The sequence below is a fragment of the Lissotriton helveticus genome, chromosome 11, assembly GCF_964261635.1.
Source record: "Lissotriton helveticus chromosome 11, aLisHel1.1, whole genome shotgun sequence".
NCBI lineage: Eukaryota > Metazoa > Chordata > Amphibia > Caudata > Salamandridae > Lissotriton > Lissotriton helveticus.
This window is the reverse complement of record NC_136072.1, coordinates 4,929,343-4,945,351: the sequence shown is the minus strand read 5'-3', so window position 1 is coordinate 4,945,351 and position 16,009 is coordinate 4,929,343. Positions and strand designations below refer to the sequence as shown.

The window sequence follows — 16,009 nt, the reverse complement described above, 5'->3', positions numbered from 1 at the left end:
CAGCAGCCCAATTGATAACATTAGAGTCTAAGCAAGATTTGTAGGGGGCCAAAAAAAAGAAATAGGCTCTGGGTAGCACAACAGTCCTTTCAGATTTAGCAACGCCATCTTGGGCAGTGCACAACAGGCCACACCAGTAGGCGGCCCTCTGATAGTCCTTCCGCAGGTCCTAAAAGATATCTGAAGAGTGGGTCTGAGGATTCTTTTTTTTGTACTTAATGGCTTCTTTGAAGTTGGAGAAGTTTCTAGAAGTTTCTCGTTGAAGTGCTTGAACTTTTCTGTTTCCTCTGCCCTAGCTCCAAGAAGGCTGCGGAGAAAATGTGGTGGTGACAAGTACTGTGTGTGAAGGCGAATCACAGTCTATTTCGTTGCTAGCCAGGCTCTTCCAAGGTCTGCCCCATCCTGCCAGCAGATGGCCCATTCAGGCACCCCTAAACCCTCTATTGTGTGACTGTTTGGGAGGAATTCACAGGAGCTTATTTACAAGCCCCTTGCACCGCCAGTACATCACTTTTTCCTGTATTAAAATTGATGCACCAGCGACACAAGGGGCTTGTAAATAATGCCCACAAAGTCCACCTGCCGACTACATACAGTCATACACTCATGTGAATGTTTGATTGGTTCAGATGCTCGGTCCATCACCACCCCCTTTTGTACCGCTTTGTTCGCCATAAGTCGGCAGGGTATGCTCAGACGTGAGTCCCTTGCTCACTTTGCCACTGGATTCAAGCAAGCCGGGCTGAAGACGGCTGTAATGCCAGAAACCGGTCCTAGGAATCTTGTTTCCGGTCCAGGGAAGACAAGGCTCGGCAGTTCGGGCTGGACTGTTCCCATGAGGCACAGGGTCAGACTGATTTGCATATGGCCATGTCTGAACTGGGGTGGCAGAGTGGGCTAAAGAACGGTGATGGATTAAACCCAGATCTGTTGACTAGGTGTGAGTGTTTGATTGGTTCAGATGATCCGTCCATCACCACCCACTTTTGTACCCTATAATAAGCTATAGGCACGAAATAGAAAAGAGAAGGAAATTGCCAACTTTCTAAAAGTGCCATTTTCAAAATGGTAATTTAAAATCTGACTTCACCTTTAAAGAGGAGTTTAATAACAAATTCATAGGTACCAAGTGCAAAGTTCTCACATGTCCCCAGTTAAAAAAAAATAGCACTGTGATAAGGCAACCTAATTTTATTCTATTCAACAGGTTGGCCTCACAGTAGTGAAAAAATAATGTAGAAGGTTTTCACTTTAAGAACAAGTAAAACTTAAAAGTACATGTCCATCCATTTAATTACAATGCACCCTGACCTATGTGCTATCTAGGGCCTGTCTTAGGGGTCACTTCTATGCAATACATGCTGCAGCCACACGTGCACTGCAGAGCACTGCATCTCTCGTAATGTATTCTTCACAAGCATACATACACATAATACATGTACTAACAACACATGCAGTGCACAGCACTGCTCCATCCTTGTACTGCACCCTTCCCAGGCACAAATGCATCCAACACAGTCATTACTCCTGCGCTGCGCGGCACCCCACAACTACCCGAAGAAGGCCAAGGGTGAGTTAAGCACACAGCAGCAGAACTTTTAAAAAGATGAGTGAGCCTGTAGACCTCACTCCTGTGACACAGGGTAAAAGACCTGCCCACCACTACTGATCACTACACGGTATGTGGATGGATGGATGGATGGGTGGATGGATGGATGGATGGGTGGATGGATGGATGGGTGGATGGGTGGATGGGTGGGTGGGTGGGTGGGTGGGTGGATGGATGGATGGATGGATGGATGGATGATGGGTGGATGGATGGATGGGTAGATGGGTGGGTGGGTGGGTGGGTGGATGGATGGATGGATGGATGGATGGATGGATGGACGGACGGACGGGTGAGTGAGTGGTGGATGTATAGATGAATGGATGATGAAGGCATGAACGGATCTTTCCTAAGGAGTGTCGGGGTTGTTCACTTTACGTTTGCTGTGTATTTAAATGTGAGGTTAAAGAGAAAGCTATTTGGATGATCTGCTGGTGGTAGTAACAGTGGTGATAATTCAGGTGGTGGTATGGTAATGGTGTTGGTAATGTGGTGATACTTTTTCATACAAATGTGTTACTCTTAGTTTGTGTTACTGTTAAACAACTTAATGGTACTTAATTTACCATCTTAGAAAGATGGATGAAAAAGTATTTTGGTCTCTTTGGGATTTTAAGTTGTGGCCTGCAGATGCCACAAAATGTTTACTACAAGCGGTTATGTCGCTGAGCACACTTTGCGAACTTGAGCAAGGTTATATGGTGTTATTTATTTGGGGTGGCGAGGGGGGGCGGGTGGCTGGAAGTTGCAAACACAGTGTATTTATTTATTTTGAAAGTTTTATAGAGCGAGAACCAGACCCTTGCTGATATCAGAGCGCTTTACAGGCAGTGATGAAAAATTATACAACAAAATACAAAACAAGTCGCAACAAATATACGTGTACATAAGGTGCAAACATACATCAAACAAATGAGGTAGATCAAATATGAATAACACATTGTGCAAAATAACACAAAGAGAAGGGTGCGGGCCGAGAGAGCATCTGTGCCATGTAGGTTGTCTGTTTGCACCCATAAAGGTCATGGTATCCTTGGGTGATGATCATGTGAATTTTTCCATGAGAATCTCCTTTACTTCCTTTTTGAACAATGCAGTAGATGTCATGTCTGGTTTCTGGGGTTAACGCGTTCCAGATCCTAGGAGCTATCCCTGAGAATGAGCGTTTATAAGTTTTCGTCCTATTAAATCTGTGTGGCTTCAGTAATAAGTTTTCTGCACTTCTAGTGGATCTCTTACCCCCAGAGATAGTCAGTTTCTGGGTGAGAAAGCTGGGTGTCTTGTGGTGAATGGCTTTGTGAGTCATGCAGGCTATTTTTAGGTGAATTATGGCTTTCCATGGTAGCTAATTCAAGGCTTTTAAGTCTGGGGAGATGTGGGACCTTTTTTTTGAGCCCGCGATGAGCCTGGCTGCAGCGTTGATGATGGCTCTTAGTGGTGCTGTGGTTGCTTTGGGGAGGCCGCAATGAGAGACACTTCCGTACTCGATCCTGGGAATAACTAGAGCTTGCACTGCCGTCTTGAAGTTGTTTTTTGGTAGGAAGGGTTTAAGCTTCCTTAGAATGTTAATCTGGAAGTTTGCTCCCGTTGTTGCGTTGCCAATATGTTTATGCATGTTGAGGTTGCAATCAAGGGTTATACCCAGTGATTTTGCTGAGTCCATGATTGTTGGTTGAACGTTGAATGCCGTGAGGTGTTTGAACCAATCCTGGAAGAGGGGTATTTTGGAGGGTGGAGCTATAAGTAGGAATTCAGTTTTGAGTGTTTTAAGCTTGAGATGGTTCTCAGCTAGCCATGATCGGGTGTTCAGCAGCGTTTTGTTAAGTAGTTTGATGTCATCTGGAGTATGAATGTTCAGGTAAAGTTGTGTATCATCTGCGTACATGTGAAATTGGACGTTGGATGATTGCAACAAGACAGTAAGAGGTTCCATAAATAGATTGAATAGTGTCGGGGATAGTGCGGACCCTTGTGGGACTCCCAGAGTTACTGGTACGGGTTTGGACAAGGAGTTATTGACCTTGAATTTTTGGGTCTGGTTTTGAAGAAAGGAGGTAAACCAATTGAGCCCTGAGCCTGATAGGCCCATTCTGAGATTCAGCAGGTCAATCAGGTTCTCGTGTTTGACCCTATCGAAGGCTGAGGGGAGGTCTAATAAGATGAGTAGGCATGATCCATTCTAATCAAGTATTTGTAAAGCGTCGTCGATAATGTGTGTCATGGCTGATTCGGTGCTATGCCCTGCTGTAAAGCCAGATTGGTGATTGTCAAGGAGGTCGAAGTGGTCAATGTGTTTTGTCAGTTGTTGGAGTACACATTTTTGCAAGAGTTTGGCTAGGGTAGGGCTGTTAGAAATAGGGCGATAGTTGTTAAGGTCCATCGGGTCAGCTGTGGTTTTGTTTACGATGGGTGACACTTGACCAATTTTGAGGATGTCGGGGATGCAGCCTTGATGCAGAGAACTATTGATGATCCTGGTCCAGAGCGGTAGGATCAGAGGGGTTAGATCTTTAACTGCGTTAGCGGGGAGAGGATCGCAGGTATGATTGGCCAGCTTGAGGGTGCTAAGAATCTTGCCTAATGCTTCTTCAGGGTAGGTATAGAAGGAGGACCAGGCTGCCTCGTTTTTTAGTTTAATTTTTGGGGATGCTTGTTGTGGTGGAGTTGGAAGAGAGGGAGGAATTTTGGTGTGAGGGCAAGACTGTAAGCCTTAAAGGTCATTGAGAAGATCTCTCTTGATGTTTTCGGTTTTTAGATTAAAGAAAGCAGAGAATTTGTCACATGTGGGTTGGGTACGTGAGGTATCTTGTAGTTGTTTAGGTTCATCCTTAGATTGGGATTTGATTAATTCTAAAAGTTTTTGGGGACGATTTCTTGCTTGATCTAATTGGTGAGAGAATAATTTGGCTTTGGTGCGCTTGATATTTCTGTAGTAATCCTTTCTGTTATTCCTTAGAATTTTAAGGTGTTATTGGGAGACAAGGGAACCCGAAGGTAATACACTAGGGACCTTGTGCGTTAACTTTTTACAAAAAACAGTGGACCCTAGTACTTGAGAGATCAGGGTAAGGATAGACATACACTCGATAGTCAGTATGTCCTTTGCCCAGCCGGACAGGACTTTATTTGAAAGATGCGCACAATTAGAAATGAATCTTAAGTTATTGTCAAGTGGGCACGGCCCGTGACCCACACTGAACCAGACAAAACAGAATTCAGGCAAGAGCGTATGTAGGGCAATTGTTACCTATCCTTTCAAGACAAACATGATTTATATACTTCTCCTGAAGATAATGCCATGTATCTAAGGTTTCGGCATCGAAACGTCATCGACACACTAGTACCATATGTACCTAAAATGTTCTTAAATGCTCTGTACAATGGTACCTAAAAAACGTAATCACGTCTGTTCACTGACTACAAGTATACCGACCGCCTTGTTCGCTCTTGCCTAAATTCTTTTGTTTTGTCTTGTTCACTGTGGGTCACGGGCCGTGCCCACTTGACATTAACTTAAGATTCATTTCTAATTGTGTGCATCTTTCAAATCAATTCCTGTCCGGCAGGACAAAGAACATACTGACTATCGAGTCTATGTCTATTCTTACCCTGATCTCTCAGGGTCCACTGTTTTTTGTAAAAAATTAGAATTTTAAGGTGCTTGGAAGATGGGACTGATATCCAAATGCGTTCCGAAGTTCTAAGACCGCGTCTGTCATCATTCAGCACGTCATTGAACCAGGGTTTAGAGTTTTTTGATGAAACTCTCTTTAGTTGTAAAGGAGCAGCCTCATTGATAACCGTAGACATTGAGTTAAGGTAGTGGTTGGTACTGTACCGAGGAGAGGCCCTCCGGAGGCTGGAGTAATTTATGGGAGTGGATGGGCAGAGTGTTGGGCTTGAGTTTTTTCAAGTCTCTTTTCCAAATCTTTGGTTTAGTGGATTGGGCTGCGTTGAGTTTCACGGTGTCCCTGATGAAGAGAGTAATGATGTGGTGGTCTGACCAATCACAGGGAAGGATTAAGTCAAGCTGGATGGATTTGCTTTTGGAAAATATTAAGTCCAGTATTGCACCTTTGTTGTGTGTGGGGCTGTTGCAGATTTAATTCAGCTTTGCCTTCTGGGATGCAGCAGTGCGGATAAAATGCAATTACCATCTGCTTGGCTCTTGTACATCGTTCTCTTGATTTGCCGCGCGGTCCTACACTGTTATAAGACGTTGATTATATGTAGCACACGCCTACCTTTTCTAAATGCTTTCAATGACAAGTATTTCCATTACTCAATTCAAAGGCACTACTGTTACACAATTTAATGGTATAGAATTTACCGACCTCAGAAGGATGGAATGCAGATGACCTTAATCAGACTTAACCTCTTGACCTTCCAATCACTGCATGTTTCAGTGGTGAGTGTTCAACTCGCTGAGCCATCCTTCCACCTATCTATGTTCATAGGATGCTGGGAATCGCCCATATTTCACCTAAAGTGAATGTAAGTGATGCTTCTGGCAACAGAGGCGGCCCTATACAGAGGCTTCCAGATGTTGGGGCTCTCTGTACCTGTCACGTGCGCATTCCTTCCCTCTTTATATCAACATGCAAATCATGTAATTAGGTCGGAGGGTGACTGGTTTTGTCTGAGAGCCTTTTGTTACTTGCAGTTAAAATCCTAACGTAGAAAAGTGAGCTATTAACTGTTATCAAAGAGCTGTATGCAAACTGCAAGGGATAGATTAGAACCTTATGATTTTTTACCAGTCTTCCGTTGTCCTAATGTAGGAAAGGGTTCATTTGGGTAGAACTCGGTTCTGATTATTGAAGGGAGCCCCCAACCATGGAGTTCAGTTTAAAATCCCGAGTTTGGGCTTCTCTAGACCAAGCACTCTTAAACTATGCTGCCTACCAGTGTGGTTGTCATGTGACTCCTACACCTTGTGGTCCTTTGTCTTATGTAACATTTCCTATACACTGATTTACACACCTATGATGTCTCTGTGTAGTGTGTGTGATGTAGAGAGCTCTGTCGCCCTACACTGATGTGAGTGGCGCTGTAAAATTCATTAAATGCATGCGAGCAAGAGTGGTTTTGGAGACTTGAGGGGCGTGGTTAAAGGGTGGTAGTGGGCAGTGAGGGAATCCATGGTGGAGGTACTCATTGGGGGGGGGAGCCAACAAGCATTGTCGCACTGGGTGCCACCAGTGCTAAAGCCGACGGCTACTTCCTCCCATCTCGCATGATCTTTTAGGTATAACCATCACCGGGAGGGTTCTCGCACCTTCTACTTGTATAATGTCTACAATCGAGTGGTCGGGTGGGGGGAAAGGGGAGTGAGACACAGGTGATGCAAGATCTCATCCACATAGGGACCTTTTTGATGCCCATAATTTTCTCATCATTGCTGGTGACGTCAACACCACAGATGAGCCAATGGCAGCATTTCTCCCATTGCTGCGAAAGATGAGGAATGGGGCAAACCTATCTCAATATTGGCCCAGTGAAACGATGGTCGGGTGCTGGCCGCCACCTCTTGTCTTTTACATTATCCTATGGCTTGATGGCATGCAACAGCCGTACACTATTCGGTCCATCAGCTGACCGTACCTATAATCGACTCAGCTAAATTAGTAAAATCGACTATTTTCTAACCCCCTTTTCTCTCTTGGGTTGTCTGGTCGACATGAAGGTAGTCAGAAGGGTAGATAGTGACCACAACGCTCTTTTGTTAAATAAAAGGATTATTTTGCCATTTAGTTAACATACCTGTATCACTTACTACCAATTGGCATCCCTGGAATGCAGCGGCGGCTGGCACATGTAAGCCTGGTGAGACGGTGGGGGAGGGGGAGGAAGTTGACAGACGGCGGAATAGGTATAATTAAATAAATAATACATAGGTGTCTGTCGACTCCCCCCTCCCCCCGTGCCACGCCTCACCGCTCTTACCTGTGCCGGCCGCCGCTGCTCAAATGGTAGGCGTAGGGTAAAGTTTTGGAGGTTGGTGGCCAATGGCGGGCACCCAAACTTTTAGCTGATTCCATCACCCCGAGGTATGGCAAACACAATTCTCTGGCCTTAATGATCATTCGTTGGGGCAGGCATCTGAAGTAGAGGTCCAGACCATCTTAGAGAGCCAGTGTCCATCGGCCACAATTTAGATCGAAAGGAGTGTGCCTGGGTGCGGCAATAAAAGCTATAGCAGCTAGGAAAGCCGCTGGGCCAGACGGCGTCCCGAATGATCTCTCTTTATGATATATTGACGGCCGGGCTTTGTATCTTAACAAATTGTTAAATTGTATTCTGCAGGGGGCCAGTATTCCCTGTAGGCGGAAGGCAGCAGAAATTGTCCCCATTCATAAAAATTGCCATCAGACTTCACCTTTAAACTACAGACCAATAAGCCTCGTCAATTTAGCCCGAGAGGTTTTCTCTTGGCAGATCTTAGGAAAACTAGAGTTTTGCACCGAGGACCATCAGGCCCTCTCATACCGGCAAGTCGGGTTTAGGAGAATAATAAGCATGATTGATCAGGTCTATAGGTTCCTGACCATTTACTGGAAGACAGTAGTTCTCCAATAGGCCCATTACTACCTGGTCTTCGTGGACCTAAAGTTCGCCTTTGACTTCGTCCCCTGAGGCAAGTTGTGAGTGGTCCTGATTGAAAATGGATCTTCTCGACCTCTTCGGCATCCTGATCCACCTGCATCAGGACACATTTGCCCAAGTTTGAGGGGGCTCGAGAGGCGAGCTGACTAAATGGATAGTCGTCGACAGAGGTGTATGCCAGGGGTATGTCCTCGCTCCAACCCAATTTTCTTTATATCTTAATGATGTGCTCTCCGATTTGGAGGAAGGAGTAAGTGATGCCCCCATAGTGGCTGGTCACAAGGGTCCCATTTAACTCTTCGCAGGAGACACCTTATTGGTGTCGAAGACGACTAGAGGCTTGCAACTCCTGATGGATAGGTTTGTGGCTTTTTGTGCTGGTGATCAATCACTCTAAAACAGAGTTTTTGACCAGTAGTCCACGTAAATCATTAGGCGGTACGATAATGCTTCAGGGCAATCCACTCAACAAGGTCACCAAGTTTGATTACTTGGTAATCAAACTAACTAGTTCAATGTCATCGTTGACCCAGGTTAAAAAGAGCAGCCAGAATCTAACCCAGCACTCTGCAGTTATTCCATGACTCTAGAAGACTTCCCAAGTCGGGTATATCTCCCCAGCGTGAAAGGCGTACAGGGCAAAGGCAGAAGGAAGTGTAAGTATGGGCGGAAATATGGTGCTCCGCTAGTCTGACATCATTTGGGATAACCGTGAACACCTTTTTGAGAGACCTAGTCAGCCTCCCTAAAAATACTCTACTAATCCCATTACGTCAAGACATGGGTATTAAACCAGTGACCCTTAAGTCCCAGCTTAGACCACAACTGTACTAGCGCTGGCTGAAATCCACTCCGGCTCTAAAGGACTACCATGAAGCTCTGCAAGAGATGATGGTACTGCATGAATTTGGTATGGCCAAGTGGATCAGCTATCCAAGGATTTCCTGACCAAGCTCGGGCTGGGAGAATTCTGGTCCACCACCCCCTCCATGAAAAACTTACCAGGTGCCATCTTTAGGGATGCCTTCTCGGAGCACATATATGACGATGGAATGAGGGTTGCGATCCAAGGCTCTTAAATCTGCAACATTTTAGATTTCGAGCCTGAGATTGAATTTGAACCACTTCTAGATTATATCCGTCCGTCTGCAGCAAGACAATTGTATCTCAAATTTCGATATAGTACGTTACCCCTCCTTTCTCTGCAAGCCAGATGGAATCCCCAATCTGCTCTGAGTACCATCTGCCCGTCATGCCGGCAGGCAGAAGAACCTCAGGTTCATTTCATCGTCTTCTGCCCTGACTATGTTCAGATGCAGAAAAGCCTGGATTATTCCACTTTATAACCAACCCTGTTGCAGATAGTTTTATGTAGTCATTGGGGTCCTGCCTTCAAAGCATTAGCAGTCAGACATTTGTGCAGTTGCTAAATTCCTACACTGGAGTTGGAGCATTAGAAGTAAATCATTGGGGTGACCACTTTTATGGCTAGATAATCCCTCAAGTGTAGGCGCATTCCATCCAGATTGATTGGTTATTTTCTATATGAATTGTCATGGACTCAGATTTCAGAGATCCTGTACTGTATTGTCAACAACTTCTAACATGGTTTTATCGTATCTTATGCAAATGCTTTTTATCTATAGCTATTAGTCTGTCTGGAACTAACACTTTTTTGAGCTCATTTTGCTATAAAGTCCGTAGCGAACCCAGGCACTTAAGCCGCAATCGTAGAAAGATGCCACAATCGTGGAAGGATGCCGCAATCATGGAAGGATGCCACAATCGTGGAAGGATGCCACAATCGTAGAAGGATGCTGCAATCATTGAAAGCTGCTGCAATCGTAGAAAGATGCCGCAATCGTGGAAGGATGCCGCAATCGTGGAAGGGTGCCGCAATCGTGGAAGGGTGCCGCAATCGTGGATGGGTGCCGCAATCGTGGAAGGGTGCCGCAATCGTGGAAGGGTGCCGCAATCGTTGAAGGATGCCGCAATCGTTGAAGGATGCCGCAATCGTAGAAGGATGGCGCAATCGTTGAAAGATGCCACTATTTAGAAGGATGCCGCTATTGAAGAAGGATGCCGCTATTGTAGAAGGATTTCGCAATCATGGAAAGAATGCCCCTATTGTAGAAGGATGCCGCAATCACTGAAAGATGCCGCAATAGTAGAAGGATGCCGCAATCGTTGAAGGATGCCGCAATCGTGGAAGGATGCCGCAATCGTGGAAGGATGCCGCAATCGTGGAAGGATGCCGCAATCGTGGAAGGGTGCCGCAATTGTGGAAGGGTGCGGCAATCGTGGAAGGATGCCGCAATCGTGAAGGATGCCACAATCGTTGAAAGATGCCGCAATCATAGAAAGACCTATGACTCTTTTGCGAGGGTTGTTAAGGGCCTTGATCAAGTGATTGTTTTTAATTTATATTTCCTCTTTCACAACACGCCTCTTACTTTTGTTGGTTATACCTTTCTATGATCTAATCTGAGCGTTTTTCTGATAACTGAGTGCATCTACAACTGTATATTTTAAAGTATATTACATCTCATCAAGTTTTTAATGTATTTTATATTTATGGTTGATCATCTATAAGTGTGTGTACAGTATATTATTATTATTATTAGGGGCATTTATAAAGCGCCTGGTTTACGCCCATGGGCGTGTCCCCGCGCTATGATAAGTGGAGTACGCAGTCCAAGCCGCCGTCACAACCGTCTACCGTCTACATAAGTGAGTCTTCAGTCGCGCGAGCGCGTCGACCAAGATGGCCGCCACCGCCGGAGCTCCGTAAGTCTACCGGCCCAATTAGCCGTAAAACGACAAATTTCTTGTCAGGTTTTAACAATTTGTAGCGCCGCTTGTCTACTTTCACCGTCGCCTACCTGCTGATTTGTTTTTGGGTGATTTCTTCAAGGGACAGTGCTTCTGCTCGCTCCTCGGTCCTTTCCCCTGCCTCTGCACCAGCTTCTGCCGGCTTGCTCTGCTTGAGGGGCGGAGTGAACACAAGGAAAGGGCCTGGCTTTGGCCTGGCCACGCCCACGCTCTTGTTTAGCTGCTGCACCAAGCCTTTTTGCAGTACTTTTGGGGCATTTGCATCCTTTTTCCCACATATTTATTAAAATTTGAGGTGATTTTTACTTTTTCGCAGTTTTTTGACACAAAAGGTTATTTTTTTCTCCTCAGGATGGAAAATAAAAATATGCCTCCTAATAAAAGGAAACAGCAGATATCACCTCCTCCAACTAAGTCTAAGGTTGTTGAATCTTCTGAACCTTCCTTTGCTTTGATTTTTGAAGAAATTCCAGCGCTGCGTCTGAATACAGACTCTATTGCCACTGAAGTGAAAAATATGCGCAAGGATATGGCTTCTATCTCCATGAAAGTGTCTGATAATACTATCAAAATTCAGGACAATAAAAATAAATTAGACGCTTTTACTCCTTTGGTGAGTCAAATAGTACCAATGCATACTCAACTGCTGGAATTGGAAAACCGTAATAGACAATACAATCTTCGCATTTTCAATCTTCCTGAAGAAGTTGAGGGATCTGATTGCCGATTATATCTAGAGTCCTTGCTTCCTGGTCTCTTAAATATCAAATTTCCCGAAAAATTTGAAATAGATAAGGCTCACAGAATTCCCTCGCACAGGAATCCTCGCCACTCTAAGCCCAGGCAGATGATTTTTAAGGTTCTGCGACACCATCATTTGGTCCTTATCAGGAAAGCTGCAAGAGACATTCCCTCCCTCTTAGTCGATGGCTGTAAAATCTTTATCCATCAAGATTTTGCTAAGGAAACGGTTGCTATTCGCAAGGAATTTTCCTCTTTTCGTCCCCAATTGCGAAGCCTTGGTTTTAAGTATGGGCTATTTGATCCCTCTACGATGAAAATCTGGAAAGATGCCTTTTCTAAATCTTTTCATCGTCCTGAAGATTTGAGACTCTTTCTGGCGCAGCAAGCTTCACCGTCAATGGACACTCAAGATTCAGTTACTTGAAGACGTCTGTTATGATTTCTCCTGACATCTATATTTCTCTCTCTTCACGGGCTCCAACGGTTTATATGGCCATGCTTGAGGAACGTGTGTGCGTCTCTATCTTCTTATTTATGTCGCTGTTTCTTGTTTGTTTTTCTTCCCTTCCTTTGTATTTCTCCCTTTTGTGTCCTTCCTTTTCTTACTCTCTACATAGAGTTACTTTTTCTCTGTGGCTGTTTTTCAGTTCCTCTTCCTTTGATTCTTTTCCTCTCTTCTTCTTTCTAGCTCCTAATGGCTAATACGCACTCTGTTAAACTTGTTTCACTTAATGTTAAGGGCCTGCGGCATCCAGTAAAACGCACGAAAATCTTGGATTACCTAGGTGCCTGCAAAGCTGACATTTGTTTCCTTCAAGAAACGCATGTTGATGATAAGATTTTGCAATATATGAAGAAAAAATGGGTTGATAATATTGTTTCCTCGCCTGCATTGGGGAAGAAAAATGGGGTTGCGATTTTCTTTGCCAAACGGTTACACTGTCAGATTCTTAGTAAGTTTAGTGACGCAGAAGGTAGATATATTCTGGTTAAGGTAAAAGTTTATGACTCCACGTTCTATCTGCTTAATATTTATGGACCTACGGCTGATGACCCTTCGTTTTGGTCTGCTATAACTACTGAAGTTCTGAAGTTAGGACAACTTCCTTTGATTGTTGGGGGGGATTTTAATGTGATTATTGACCCGTTATTAGATAGGCTTTCCTCTGCAAAATACCGCCCTCCTAAAGTTTTTTATGCCTTTAAATCTTTCCTTAGATCCACCACGTTGGCTTATGTTTGGAGAATACACTTTCCTACTGATAAATGATTTTCTTTTTTCTCTAATTCCCATAACTCTCATTCAAGGATTGATTATTTTTTACTTTCGCCTTCTTTAATCCAATCTGCTGACAATCCTGTTGTAGGTAATATTGATATCTCGGACCATGCTTTAATCTCCTTTGTTTTAAATGTCTCCTCTAATTTTACCAAACAAAATAGGTGGCGTATGAACACGAATGTTGCACTTAATGACACGCATAAACCTAAACTTTTGCAAGCTGTTCAAGACTATTTTTTATTTAACCCTGAAGGTTCAACTTCACTTGTTAATCGATGGGATGCGTTTAAGGCTTACATTAGGGGTACCACAATTTCTATTATGGCCCATGCAAACAAACAATTTAACTCTAAAGTTAAACTTTTGGATAAACAAATTGCCAAATATGAACGTTTATTTATTTCTTCCAATGATCCTATACACAAATTTACTCTACAAAAGCTTCGTTATGAATTTAGCGCTCTACTTAGTACTAGAGCAGGGATTCAACTTGCAAACTCCAATGCCAAATTTCGCTTTAGTGCCAACAGGTCTGGGAAGCTCCTTGCAAAATATTTAAGAATCAAGAAGGATAAGACCCAAATAACCTCGATACGCGGTGCTTAGGGCCAAGTTGCTGTATCCCATAATGACATTGTCCAAGAATTTTTATCTTTTTACTCTACCTTATATAGTAAACCTGATACCTGTGATGATTCTTTAATTGATTCATGTTTAAATAAATGTAATTGACCTCAAATCTCTCCCTCCGATAGATTGACTTTAGATTCCCCAATTACTTGTGATGAGATTTTACTAGCTATTAAATCCCTTCCTAAGAATAAATCCCCAGGCCCAGATGGTATCCCAGCTGAGTTTTATAAAGAATTTGATTCTCACCTTTTACCTTATTTAAGTGTCCTTTTTTCCCATTTTGGTTCCTCTTGCACTATTTCGGGCTTCTTTACGGATGCTTTAATCGTTGTTCTGCCAAAACCTGATAAGGACCCTACCCTGGTTTCTAATTATCGTACCATTTCCCTAATAAACCAAGACTGTAAGCTTTATGCAAAAATCCTTGCCACGAGATTGGCTCCTATCCTTCATTCAATAATTCATCCAAATCAATCTGGTTTCATGAAAAACAGATACTCTGCGAATAATACCAGAACGCTTTTATACGTTATTGAACAGAGCTCTCACCTTACTTCTCCTGCAGGAGTGATGGCTTTAGATGCTGAGAAAGCATTTGACAAAATTCATTGGCAATTTTTATTTAAAACTTTATTGTCTTTTAATTTTGGTACTCACTCTATTCGTTTGATTTCTGCCTTATATTTTGCCCCTACTGCTCGTTTGTTTATTAATGGTCAGATTTCTACTCAATTTCCACTCTTTAGAGGTACTAGGCAGGGGTGTCCCCTTTCCCCACTGTTATTTTTATTAGGAATTGAACCTTTTCTTAATTATATTCGATGCTGTGATACTATTCAAGGTGTTGCGATAAATGATGTCACTGTTAAAACTTTAGCATATGCCGATGATGTGTTGTTGTTTATTAGCAACCCTCTCTCCTCTGTTCCCTCCCTCTTGGACATTATTACGCAATATTCTATAGTTACAGGTTACAAGTTAAATGTAAGTAAAACTGAATTTTTTCCTTTAAATGCTTTTTGTACACCAGATATGCTACCAAAAGCAGATATTCTTTGGCAAAACGTTAAGCTTAAGTACTTGGGTATTTTATTTGCCTCTTCATTGCCTGCTACATTAAAACTTAATACGGATTTTATACTTGACTACATCAAAGACAAGACATCCAAATGGTCTCCCCTTCATCTCACCTGGTGGGGGAGAATAGAGGCTGTAAAGATGAATATTGCACCAAAAATCTTTTACTCTTTGGCTATGATTCCCACTCAGTTTCCTCTCAAATTTTATAAAGATGTTGATAAACTGCTATCTAAATTCTTTTGGTCTAATAAAGTTCCTCGTATTGCTTACAGAAAATGAAAACTCCCCAAGTCCCAGATAGGATTTGCCCTTCCAGACTTTTACCTTTACCATAAAGCTTTTATCTTAAAACAAAGTTCCTTGTGGTTTTTAAAATCACATGTGGTCAAGCCTCCAATATGGTTGGATATTGAAACCTCAATTATACGCCCCTTTACATTGCTCTCTTTGATGTCAATGTCCTCTGCTTCTAAGGTTGTTCATCGGTCCTCTATAATTAAATCTTCTAGATTAATACTCAGTGACTTAGACTCTAATTTTGAATTACCCCTACTCTCTACAGTTCATTTGTCTTTATGGCACAGTGCTCTACTTAAATTAAACAGAAACATTAATTTTTGGTCCTCATGGATATCAAAAGGAATTTTATATCTTAAAGATGTCTTTTGTAACAATGCCTTTATTCCTTTTGAGCAACTACAGTTAGAGTTTGGTATCCCAGTTTCTGATTTCTCAAAATACCAATCTTTATGTAATTCTATTTTAGATTCCTTTCCCAATGGTGTTCCCTCGCCGGCGCCATCGTAAATTAGTTACAACAGACCAGGAATGGAATAATACCGTTTTGGAGGCTTGGCAGGTGTGCCTTCTTCCCAAATATACCGTCGAAAATCAGCTGTGACGCTGGACAAAGGCCTTTGCATCTTTGACCTTCACGAGCGCAATCCCCGTGCTGTTATGTGACCAGGAGCTTCTGTCTCTACATCTGCTGCTCTGATCAGTCTCTGACCTTTTATACACACAAGAGGCATGTGCACTCGCATGGAAGCCCCGTCCGTTTGGCCCCGCCCACACACTCGAGGTGTGCACCGTCTTCCCGCCATTTACCCACTATGATGGGCAGATCACTCAAGGGACCCCTGCGCCCTTCGGCGCGATTGCATAGTAACACACACCTGGTCGCTGTAGACAACTCTCTGGCACTTTAAGCAGCTGTACTGTAGTAA

The 16,009-nt window shown here is 43.3% G+C and overlaps 1 protein-coding gene across 1 annotated transcript in view; it reads left to right on the top strand.

Moving 5' to 3' along the window:
• LOC144791007 (putative cation-transporting ATPase 13A4) overlaps positions 1–16,009 on the top strand; it is a 331,299-nt gene that overhangs the window by 127,828 nt on the left and 187,462 nt on the right. The gene's annotated exons all lie outside the window — the stretch shown is intronic.